This window comes from Panulirus ornatus, chromosome 45 (assembly GCF_036320965.1).
Source record: "Panulirus ornatus isolate Po-2019 chromosome 45, ASM3632096v1, whole genome shotgun sequence".
NCBI lineage: Eukaryota > Metazoa > Arthropoda > Malacostraca > Decapoda > Palinuridae > Panulirus > Panulirus ornatus.
In genome coordinates this window covers 2,643,650-2,656,931 of record NC_092268.1, presented here as the reverse complement: position 1 = coordinate 2,656,931, position 13,282 = coordinate 2,643,650, and the positions used below count along the sequence as shown (strand labels likewise).

The following is a 13,282-nucleotide window of genomic DNA, read 5'->3' as shown; positions in this document are numbered from 1 at the left end:
AAAAGGGTGTCCATGGGGTAGCTCCCCATACTAGGGAACTCCATGCCACTTCAAGCTCTATTCTTCACCCTTAAAAAGCCACGAGGGGCTTTACCTATGTTCCTTATTATTACTTACCTAATGCCCACCTAAATTTTTCCACTACGCTACCATCTGTTGCTTCCACCAATTTGCCAAAAGTCAAGGCTATGAATGGTGCTCCACAGGAAAAATCGGTTACAAAATGATCAATGGGTAAATGTTGTATATGACAAGGAAATGCATTTTTTTCTGGACAGAAGCCGTAGTCTATTTGTATTTAAGGTTTTAAAAGCTATTTTTTTTTTAAAGGGAGTTTATACTTCCTCACAAAAGGGGGTAAACCTTTCTTTTAAACGTGCTCTAGTCGCTTGTTTCTTCCATGTTTTCACACCTCAATTGTTTCAAACTAATTTTTTTTTAAAGAATTTTACCTAATGGGATTGCAAAAAGCATTGAATTTTTCTTTTCCCAGTACTTCTGTGGTGAAAAACAACCTCCCCTTGGGGATAAATTCTTGTCCATCCTCGGCATTTTATTCTTAAAAAAGTCATTTAACTTGGATAAAAATATCCTCCCAACTTTTTTTTTTCACGGGCCTTTATTTTTTTAACTTGGATAACAATCCCCCAACTTTTTTTTTTCCCGGGCCTTTTTTATTCAAAAAATGGAGCTTTGTAAGGCTTTTTCCATTATTTCCCCATCTTGTCAGTAAACCTCACCTCTTTTGGGTCTGGCCATAATCTGCACTTGTTTTGGGGAGTTGAATAAATAAACAGCAATTGTCACCCTTTGGGAAATCTTTCAACCCAGGTCCTACACTCTTTTTTTTTTAGAGGAAAACCACCTAGTTTTTGGACCAAACCCTCCAAGACCTCATTTGATTAAGGCTACACCCAAATTGAACAAGGACTCGTTGTTGTGACTATCCATTAGGGCACATAAAAACTTTCATTTTGACACCGCAATTTAGAGAGCCCTTAATTCCAAACCCCCCAATATCATTGTTTCCCTTCCTTTCAGTCCCCCTTGCTCCATCATAACATTCATTTTCTTGCACAACTGACCTCTAGTCTTCACTCACTTCTTCCATTGTTCCCCCCTGCCACTCTCGGTACTTTCCACACTTCAATCAAATCCAGTTTACTTTGAGCCCCTTTTTCACAGTCACATCCCAGGCTTACCAAACAACTCACCCTTAGCAATAACATTTAAACCACTTACAGCCGCACCACTGCTGGTCTAAAAAGTGTCACTATTCTTTGCTTGGCTATTACCAAAATGTGAAAATGGGGTTTGATTTTTAATGATGCATTTTGAAAGGGGTAGGAGAGGCATTGGATATGAAAAAAGCGTGAACGGGCTTTTGAAAGGTATGAGTGGCCGGTATCTTCCCAGAATAAGAGTGAGGGGAACAACACCTTTGTCAACTGTAACTCGGGAAACCCCCTTAGAAGGGACTCACCCAATCAACCTTGGGGAATTGTTGCAGCGAACGAGCTTTCAGGTATTTAAAAGAATGTTCCTTGGTTTTTCCAAAAAAAAAGGGGATGGGGGAGTGGTAAGTCTGATAAGCCATAATCAAATAAGGGTTATACTTCAAAAAAGTCAAAACCTTTTGACGTACATGAGAAAATTTTCTTTTTTGAAGGATATGGTTTTTTAACCCCCTTGGTGATACTTTCAGACAGAGGTACAGCTTCTGAAGGATGCCCCCCCCTACAGTGTTGTACCACTCCGGTCACAAGCTATCACGGATTTATAAATGCGCATCCCCTTTCGTTGATAAGCCCCTTTTTATGAACTGACTTTACATAATGAGTGTTCATCATACCCCTTTTAGATATAAAACACTTCAAATTCGAATTTTTGGAAAGGGAGTTAAAAAAATTATTAAACCAATGGAAATTTTTTTTGGAATTTGAGGGGAAAACATTTTTAAATGTGGATTAAGTACAACTTCTTGCATTTCAAACCATATGAAACGGGGGGGCCTTTATGGCTAATACGCTTTATATGGCTACAAAATGTGTTTATACAAGGGTGTTTTAATTTGGTTTTTCCCGTTTATCGAATGGGTTTAGTGCACAGTTACAACTCGTATTTCCTGCACTTTAAGCGATTATGTGAGCAAACCCCGGGGTATGCTCAGATTTTTAAAACATAAATGGGGAACCCAAAAAATTTGGTTTGCCTTCATAATTTTTGACAAACTGGCAGGCATAACTGTAGATTTGTGGGTTCGTGAAAAAATTGTAATAGTAGAGGAAAGGGTTTAGTGGTTCGACTATTTTGGCAAGGAATAATCAATAGTACGTGGGTTGCTTTTGGTTAACATTTTTTCTTTTCGGTAAAGGGCCCCCGCAACACATAAATGGGAGTTCCCACTAGATGGGTAGAACAGAGTAAAAAGTTTTCGTGCAAACCATGGGAAATGGGTGTCTTTACCACCCGTGGCACCCATAGCAGGAACGACTCTGGGGTGCAACTATGGTGGGGTTTTTTTGCTACATAATGGTCTTGTTTTGATCTATTGGGCAAGGAATGGGATAAGAACCTCGTAATTTTTCCAAGGAATTTTCCACTATTTCTAATATTTTATTTTCTAACCAAAAAAATGATATAAATTTAAATGAAGGCAGCTTGGATGGGGGAATTTGCCTAGAAAGGTGGTAAATAGGGTCAGTGAAAGGGGATTCCCTTTATTTGTGCTAGAACTTTATTGGTATATTTTGTACACACGATGACATAAATTTTCCCCTAGATGGGATAAAAGGGGACAAAATCAAGTCTTTGAGAGGGGGGTAGTAGCAGCCTGGGGGATGAAAGGCCCGGAAGCGGTGTGTTTAAAAATGATACAGCTGGGGGCAGATTCAAGTGAGAAATTGCAAAATTGGTGATGATTTGGAAAAGTATGTGAAGGAGAAATGAGTAAATTTTAAAAAAAAGTAACCCCTACTAGTATGCATCAAAACATATACCATATAGTTTGGTTGGGGTCCTTTATAGGTTAAATGAAAAATGAAATGCAAATTTTAACCCCAGTGCAGACAAACGGGTCTCCGACGCAAAAGTGTATGTGCAACCATAGTTTTGGGCCATAAAGCTCTTTTCTCAGGAATTGGTATTTTGGGTGAGGTCATGTGCCTGACCTGCCACCTTAAAGGTGCCATAGAAGGGTGCCCTGCTTAAAACCCCACATCATCAGGCTAATTAGCACGTCTTTGGTGCACAATTAAAATATAAAATTTTTAACTGTTACATTGAAATAGTTCTCTCTAAATAATCAATGGTGGTAAGAGAAGGGAAAAAATTGGCAAAATTCAAAAACTTGATAGGCAAACTTAGTGCACCAAATTTAAGTGTGTGTACAGCAAAAATATAGACAGTTTGCTCATTTCCTTTTTCTATGTATCTTTTTTGCCACATTCCTTGGAAACCACCAAATTTCCAGGGCTAGGCTACTTAAAAGATAAAAGTGTTTTAAAAGGGGGAAAAATATTTTTCACAGATTTTGGTTGCAATGAATATACTAGGTAAGGGGAAAACGGAAAATTGAAAATCTGCCATGTCTCCCCGTATCATACAGGCAACTACAATTATAAATAATTAAAGATGTAAATTTCGAACGAACTTTGCTGTTTTTCATTGTTTTCTTGCAAAATTTTTTCATTTTTACGGTACTACAATTTGAGTAAATTTCAGTGATGACACTTGGTTCATGTTGGGCTAATGACTATGATCCTGAAGACTTTTTTGACCCAAAACACTGTAACATCAGAGGTCTTTGCCTGGAACAGTTTCCCCAGAATCGGTAAGGTTAAGTGTTTTTGTTAGTATGTATAATTGAAGGGCCAGGTACCGGAGGACGGTGGAATGCTTTTCAGTGCCATTGTATAAAGCAAGGGAACAGAAAGTGAATATTTGAACTAGAATAGAGGAAGTTTTGTTTAGGATACCTGGAAAGTTGTGAGACTTGGGGATATGGGTAGCACGCACAGAGCATCAGATTTTTGGAGGAACAAAGGGGCCTCAGAAGTGGAGACGCTGTTTCGATCAGGGGGCTTGCTTTGAAGAATCTTTGATATACTTAAAGAAACACTTGTGTGTGGAATTTATAGATCAGGAGAAAAATATATGATGTGGTTAAACATGCTTTGTATATGGAGTTGGAGGGAAAGCTACAAAAACTAGCTTAGATTTTCTATTCAAATGATAAGGCATGTGTGTTAAGTGACAGAGAAGTGGTGGGTGCCAGGGGAAGGTAGCTGTCATATGTAATGCACCGAAACCACTGCATTATATATTGAACCGGTCTGTGAAGTGTCTGGGGTAAAAACCCTGGAAAGCTTAGTGGGCTTGATGTGAAAGGGAGCTTAATTTGGTGCATTACACATGACAGCTAGCAGACCGAGTTGAACGAATGTGGCCTTTGTTGTCTTTTCCTAGCGCTACCTCGCGCATGTGGGGTGGGGAAAGGGGGTTTTTTTTCATTGTGGTGGGTGGCAGTGGCAATGGGTAAGGCAGAAAGAAAGAGTATGTACATGTGTATGTATGTATATGTTTATATACGTTTAAAGTATAGGTATGTAAAATGTGCCGTGTGGGGCGTTTATTATATGCAAATTTTTATGTGGGTGGGTTGGCCATTCTTTTGTCCGTTCCTTGTGCTACCTCGCTAACGCGGGAGACAGCGACAAAGTTTAATAAATATATGAAATATTTATTTTTTTTAAACAACTTTGTTGCTGTCTCCCGCATTAGCGAGGTAGTGGGAAGGAAAACAACAGGAAGTCCAACCCACCCATAAATATAATACATGAATGCCCATACACGCACACATACATACATGTACATTTTAACATATACATACACAGACGTACATATATGTACATATTCATATATTGTACAAATATGGAAATGGGGAGGAGGAAGAGCAAGAACAAGGAAAGTTGGAAGATGAGCGAGATGTAAGAGATGGACATGCAGTCAACAGGCTGGATCAGGGCATGGGAAACTGTTAGGAGAAAAATGTTTAAAAGATGAGAGGCTTAACTGTGAATAAGGACAATAAGCAAATGGGCCATTTTTCCTCTGTTCCTGAGCTGCCTCAGAGTGTGGAGAAATTGTGTACATAAACGATATATATTTTTCGTATTTTGAACGTCATGTAAAGCATATTCTTCTTAACAATTTTTCTGTAGTGCAGAATATGTGGCAGACCACACCCCTCTGGATGTTTTATGACATCCAACCTTCCCGTCAAGGAAAGTTCTGTACGTTAGCTCAGCTTAAGTTGCAGACCATCCCCACTTTGAAGACAATGTAAAGTACACAGGCAGGATCTGGGTAAGTTCTTTTTCTTTTTTCCTTGAGTGTTAGGGCATACAAATGAAATTCTGAAGTCACAGTCACCATTTATTTTCATGTGGTAATGAAAATCTAAAGCATATTTTAACATACTTTATGACAAAGGATATTAAATTCTTTGCACTTTCCTCTTATTTGGGACAATATGCCTTATACTAGTTAAATTGTACAATCAGACTGTAAATTTCTTTTAATTCTAAGGGGTCAATATGACAAACTGGAAAAAAAATCCTGAAGAAAGCCTTTTCAACTATTCTCGTATTGCTTTCTCGTATGGGAATCTGTGGAGCCATCAGTGACACTAATACCAGTCTCTTGCCCTAATGAATGACCACCTTAACCCTACTGAGAGGAGAGCAGAGGTTGAATTCAATTGATATCAACTGCACCCAGGGTAAAAGCAATTTATGCTGTATTGTACATTGTTTCTTTACTAAAGTTAAGCAAAAACTTGGTGGATTGTATTGTCTCTATTAAAATCTGTAAACTTGCATGATACAGTTACCTGTAGTTACCTAATAATGCAAATAGTTTGTGGGAAAACAGGTACATAAAGTTTGCAATCATGGTGCAAATATAGTATCTTGTGTAGGACTTTGCTCCTAATTAGAAAACCTTCCCTTGAGACATGTAGAATTGCTTAGCCTTTGACCCTTTAAAACTCTCAGCGGGGCAGAGATTAAGTTCATAAAAAAAAAGCTTGTTACAAAAAATACTTTAGTTTTGTTCAAGAATGTTGGTTCCATTTATAAAATTTATTGTGGATATTTACAAAACACATTGTTGCCTACTTACAAACCTTATTGACAGTATTGTTTTGGTTACTGAAGAATTTTGCCTTATTTTTCCTATGACTTTTATATTAAAAAAGATGGCCAAATTCAACATCCATCCTACTGACCAGATTTTTTTTTTGCATTTTACAAAATGATGAAAGGGGAATCTGTATGTGGGGAAAGTTGAAAACCATTGCAATATGTATACTTAAAAATTCCAATTTTCAGGTATACCATACAAAAAAGTGCGAAAAATTTTGAAATGTTTCCAACATTTGACTGTTATGGAGTGGTTGACCAGGCAGTGCTTCAGTGTGGATAACAGCCTTTTTTTTGCTCCTGTTTCCAGTGCTGAAGCAAGTTGTATGTATTGAATATCACCTCCGAGGTAAGTTGAATGTTCTGAAAAATAGAAAAAGGTCAGTACCAGTAAATTTACCTTAGTCTCTCCTTTAATGAAACAAATTCTAACTACATGCCCAGGTTCAATCCATTGACAGCACGTCGACCCTGGTATACCAAGTCAAATTTCCCCCAATGCCACCTCCATCAAACCACCTCACAACACATATTTGTCCTCAAACATTTCATTTCCAAAAACATCCACCCTCCTCCGCACAACTCAACCTATACCCACGCCTTTGCAACCATATAACATTGTTGGAACCACTTTTCCTTCAAACAACCCATTTTTCCTGAGATGCCATCCTCCAGCACTTCCTCACATTGCCCTCCCCCCCTTCTCATTCCTCGCCAAGGTCTCCACCCCTTTACCATGCCACCCTCCTCCTCCTTCACCAAGGTCTCCACCCCTCACCATGCCACCCCCCTCCCTTTCCCTTTAACCAAGGTACCCCCCTCCACCATCGCTCACTCCACAAGGGATTACGCCTCCAGATTTAGGGCCACACTGGGGTAATTTGAAAACCAGGATCTTATTGAAGTTTGATACACATAAATCTCCGCATCTTAGGACGGTAGGGTTCAGTGGGTGGAGACTGAACAATGTTGGTGATGCATTGGAGACACAGTAGGGGTAATGATGGTAGTGGGGAAGGTCACCGGGATTCCTGATGGGTTAATTCCAGAACAAAAGTGGAAACATGGTCGAGCATTAAACAGCAGATAAATGCAGCTTTCCCTGCTTTCAAGAACTGTGGAACAACAGGTTCAGAAGAGGTATCACAACATTATATCCCAGGAAAGAATAAGATTGCAATCATAAGAGGCTCTGCCCACTCATAAGCTCTTCTGTAAAACAATAAGTAACATATGAAACTATACCCATTTTGTAAGAGGCTAACAGATAACACTTTCCAGAGTGGAGGACCAGTAGTCGCTCTTTAGGAGCAAAAATGGAAATAAGACAAGTTCAAAAGTCTCAATGTAAAATAGGTTAGGCATAAACTAAGTTGTATAAAGACTTGCATGGCCAATTATTGCCATACAATGCTTGTGAATTTGTCTTAATTGCTGTATGTATTTTACAGGTGGGGGTCCACTACATGATAAGCCTCTGCTTGATCCTTGGCACATGCAGTAGCAGGTATTTTTGGTGCTGACAGCCCAAGCATCACAGGAATTTCAGCTACGATTTTGTGACTAAAGATTCGTGTGAGGATACCACTAGTTTAGCAATTTGTATAATATTTTCTTTGTTCACCAGAAGTAACCATTTTGGCGCTGAAATTTGTATGTACTTTTTAAATTTTTTCACATATGACTTGGCTTTAAATCAAGAGGGCTTTTTAAAAGTATTATAGAAAATATTAAAGTTTAGTAAAATCAAATGAAGGGTTTTAATTTAGTTCATATTACAGCCAAAGTTTTAAACTTACATTTTACAGTTAACTTGATTCCTTTCTCTCCCACGGCTGCGCACCATGAGATACCTCCACCTCATCCCGCCATGAATCCCTGCCTTCAGGTTCATGCTGATGCATAGGCTACATCTACAGACTTGGGACAATCTATCAAAAAAAATATACCTAAAAATTAGAGAACTGCAAAAAAAAAGTGCAATCTACTTGCAGTTAAAATTCCTACCAACAATTTGTCTATTATTTTTTAAAACAACTTTTAACACATCTCAGATTCACTTATAATTTGCTGATACTCATCCCCAAAAATCATAGTGTGTGGACAAGTTAATGATTTCTTTACGGAAAAAAATGTTTACAGAACTGAGTGTTTATTTCCCAGGTAGAAATAATTTATAACAATCCACAGATTGTTGTGACAAAAGGTATGATATGGTTATGAAACATCTTTGATTGTGTATGTCTTTTGTCAAATAAGGAATGTATACCGTATAATGATTTTTTATACTTAGTTGCTGTCTCCCGTGTTAGTGAGGTAGCGCAAGGAAAAAAGACAAATGAATGGCCCAACCCACCCACACAGACTACAGAAATGCCCACACATGCACACATACATACCTATACATTTCAATGTATACAACACAACATATATACACATGTACATTTTCATACTTGCTCCCTTTCATCCATTTTCATCGCCACCCTGCCACAATGAAATAGCACCCCACAATCCCCCCATGCTGTGGCGCCAGGAAAAGACAACAAGGCCACATTTCTTCACATTTGGTCTCTAGCTGTCATTTGTAATGCACCAAAACCACACCCTCCCTTTTCACATCCAGGCCCCACAGAACCTTCAGACACTTCACATGCCCTGGTTCAATCCATGCCCAGCACATCGACCCCAGTATACCACATCATTCCAATTCACTATTTTTTTGCACGCCTTTAACCCTCCTGTATGATTAATCCCAAATCACTAAAAAATCTTTTTCACTTCATCCTTCCACCTCCAATTGGTCTCCCATTTCTTGTTCCCTCCACCAATGACACATATCCTCTTTGCCAATTTTTCCTCGCTCATTCTCTCCATAACTACTAAAGAATTTGACACCTTAAAACCCATCCAAAAAAAAAAAAATTATAGTTAACAAAAATCACCAATCCCTCAAACCTACTGAAAGCAATAACCTTGCTTTTTATTCACATTTACCTGCTTCCTTCTTTCACACACTTTAGGAAGCTCGGACACCAACTTCACAGTTTTCTCACCCGAATCAGCAACCAGCCCTGTATCATCAGCAAACGACAACTGACTTGCTTCCCAAGCCCTCTCCATCCACAACAGACCTGCAAAATTTGCCCTCTCCAAAACTCTTCCATTCTCCTCCCTAACAACCCATCCATAAACAAATTTAAACAACCATGGAGAAAATCACACACCCCTCCCGAAACCTACATTCACGGGGAACCAATCACTTTCCTCTCTTCCTACTATTCCCTCATGCCTTATATCCTTGATGAAAACTTTTTCATTTCTTCTAACACTTGCCTCCCACACCATATATTCTTAATACCTTCTACAGAGTATCCTATCAACTCTTTTCATATGCCTTCTCCAGATCCATAAATGCTACATACAAATCCCTCTGCTTTTCTAAGTATTTTCTCATATACATTCTTCACAGCAAACACCTATCCACACATCCTCTACCACTTCGAAATCTGATGCTCTGTACATTTTCTTTACCCTCCCCCTATAATTTCCCAGGAATACTCGACAATCTTATACCCTGTAACTTGAACACCGCCTTTATCGCCTTTGTAAATGGCACTATGCATGCATTCTCCCAATCCGCAGGTTTTCACCTACATACATTAATATCCTTACCAACCAGTCAACAACATCACCCCCTTTTTCAATAAATTCCACTGCAATACCATCCAACCTGCCAATTTGCTGGGTTTCAACTCCTACAAAACTTTAACTACCTCTCTCTGTTCACCAAACCATTCTCCCCTGACCCTCTTTTCTTCGCACACCATCTTGCAAAGCACCCTTTATCTGCCACTCTATCATCAAACACATCCCGCAAACCTTTAAAGTACTCACTCTTATCTTCCTCACTTCCACTACTTGTTACCTCCCCATTTACCCCCTTCACTGATGTTTCCCATTTTGTTCTCTTGTACACTTTATGTACCTCCTTCCAAAACATCTTTTTATCCGCCAACAATGTCCATTTCTCCACTAAGTTTTCAGTTTGAAAAAGTGTGCATGATACTGAAACGCTGTTCTCCCATGAAGTGTAAATTAGCAAAGTAGTCTCTGCAACACAAACCTAGAGGTGCATCTCCTGAGTATAAGTGATTTTAGTTTGCTGCTGATCCAAATTATATCCAAGAAAAATGTCGAGGTCACTTTTATCTCGAAGGTGTAAATTCACTTCTTTCATATATTATGGAGAACAACAAAACGCCATGATTATATGATAGATTTGTTCTGTCTTGACCCCGAGTCCACTTCCTCCATGCAAAACCGTGCTACCTTCGTTTCAGCTGTCCAATCCCCCTTTCCACAGTACAATCTAGTTTTCTTCTTGTGTCCTGTAATACATGAATCTTATTATGTACAAATCTGAGTTTGGACGTTAGTCCCCAGCTAATAATCATCTAACCTGTTTTCTCATAATCGAAAATCTTTTGAAACACGGGGTTACTTAGGTCATTTTGGGAAATTGTGGAAACATTTAAAAAAGACATGAAACCTGTTTCTTCTACAGCCTATGTAGATATGTAAATAATATTGACATTTTGTCACAAGTAAACATGCAAGAAAGCGTTTAACGTTACCCATTACAAGCTGCCCTGAGAACCATCTTCAGGTCTTAGGTAAAGCATCAAAAGCCAACACTTGCAATGGTAATTACTATCACCAATAAGATCTACAGCCCCCACACCACCAGGGAAGACCCAATCTGCATAAATTAGTTTCGTCTACCATCTATCTGTGCAATAACCCTACTTACAGTAGATTGTGTTGGTCCACAACGGATCTTTCCCAGTTGCAATATAACGAAAGGGTCATCATCATCACTCAGTTCCGGCGTGATACAGAGCCATGTTCCTTGCTGTAGTACTTTCTATTTCCCCTACATCTCTGATCTATTTCTCATTCTGTGACCCACCTGTCTTCCCCGCACAGTCAAGCTGGTATCTTCTGACATCCATCCCCTCTACACACCCCCAGAACAACGGGGCCTAAAAGTCGTCCCAGCCATGTTTGCCTCACTAAGCAAATTCTTAACTGCTTTTGAGGCTTCTCCATCCCTGAGGCATCAACCAGGAATCTGGAAAAAAAAGTAAAAACTTGATATGTATTATCAAAATACAAACAGTTTATTATACTTAATCGCAGACGAGAAGTCCAACCCATCCACATACCCCATAAATGCACCACATATACATACATATACATTTCAATGAAATAATCTGTATAAGAGTGGGATGACCCTTTTTTCGTCTTTCCTGGCACTTCCTCGCTGATGAGGTAAACAGCGATTATAATAAATGAGTGAAGGGAATATAGGGTAATGTATACATGTATGTATTCATACTTAAAATAATAAAGTATACGATATAAACAAAGATCGACAATTATTCAAACCTTTGTATCTCCATTGTTTTAGAACTTGGACTAGTGAGCAAGGTTGCAAACATTCCTTTTCACCATCTTCCATGTCACTGAGAATGTAATGTAATAAATATTTGTTTACGGAAGTGTATGTTTCATTTATAGAAATAAGACCCCCTGATAAAAGCCATTATCTTGTCTATCTGACTAAAATAATTATCAAAAAATCAGAATAAAAAACTAGAAAAAAAATGCTTAAAACTGATTATCTAAAAGATCTAAGATCCACACTTAAATAACTTTAAAAGACCATTAAATTTAATGATCTGTAAACGAAAAATATAAACAAAAAAGCTTTTGTTTTGGTCATTTTATAAGTAGTTTACAAAAGCCTATATAAGGGGAGTGGACAGACAGTTACAACCATCCAACCCCTCTGGTGTCTGACCCCAACTGAGGCTGACCCAGTTCTAAGGGCCTAGGTCAGCAGCTAGATCATGCACAAAATCAAGGTCGGCACAAAGGGCCCCGAAGTGAAAAACCTAAGTTCAACACACTTCACAATACAATTATCAATAAACTCACAAATAACACCAGAGCACTAAACACATTAATTATCTAAAAGAAAGAAAAAAGATTTCCCAAACCCCCACAAATAACTGAGTTAATGATTGAAAGTTAAGTTTTCTTTTAGTGATCTTATGATTCGTTTCCTTCTTGGCAAGAAAAAGTGTCCCAAGTAAATTTAAAACTTTCAAAACCACTAAATATCTATCTATGACGCCCTATGACTCCCTTTTGCAACCCCTCCCCCAAAATAAAAATATGTCCACGAAATAGTCTCCATAACTATATACATCAGTGCCACTTTTTACTTTTTAGTGGCGCACCCTTATATCTTTGGCATAATTTTCTCATAAGGAACTTTCTTAAGGGAGTTTTTGGACTGATTTAAATAACGCGTTTTGGCTGTGGTTCGAAGCCCCATTGATTTATTGAATCGGAACGCTATCGTTCAGGGATCCCCTATTTCCACTGCTGTACTACTAAAAAGACGTCTTTAAAAAAAACTATAAAAGCTTTAGAAATTTTTCTAAATTTAGTTACCTTCCCCCTTAAAAAACGTAATTTCTGGTAAAAAAATCCAAGTTCTGTACGTTTTCTTACTTATGAGACAGGTTCGAACTTCACTCTTTACACAATAAAAGAGAAAGTATGAAACACTCCATCTATTTTTGGATATGGTACAAACTGCCACCTATTTTTGGATATGGTACTATCACAACACTTCAATTAAATCCCTCATCCTTGATAACTTTTTACAGTTATTAAACCATCAAAGACAGTTGAAAACCTCTTAATTCCCACCCCCCTTGGCATCTAATTAAGGACTCTCAACACCATCAGGAGGTTAGAAAACAGATAATTCCCGGATTCCTCTGATGTATGATTACCAGCTAGCAATTTTGAACGCCGTGGGCCCGGTCGCCGAGTTTCCAGGGACGGGATAAATTCCCTGACCAAGATGGCCATTTTCTTTGGGAGGAGCCGCTGACGGGAACCTCGCCTGACACACCCCCATCAAAAAACCCCTTTTTTAAAAAATTTGTATATGCAATTGTTCGAGAAATTTTTGACCATTGTAATTTATGCATTAAGGGTCA

At 38.5% G+C, this 13,282-nt stretch overlaps 2 protein-coding genes across 21 annotated transcripts in view; one reads left to right on the top strand and one right to left on the bottom strand.

Moving 5' to 3' along the window:
• LOC139762984 (uncharacterized) overlaps positions 1–13,282 on the top strand; it is a 326,805-nt gene that overhangs the window by 135,948 nt on the left and 177,575 nt on the right. The window lies entirely within an intron of this gene.
• LOC139762985 (uncharacterized) overlaps positions 1–13,282 on the bottom strand; it is a 141,290-nt gene that overhangs the window by 83,006 nt on the left and 45,002 nt on the right. The window lies entirely within an intron of this gene.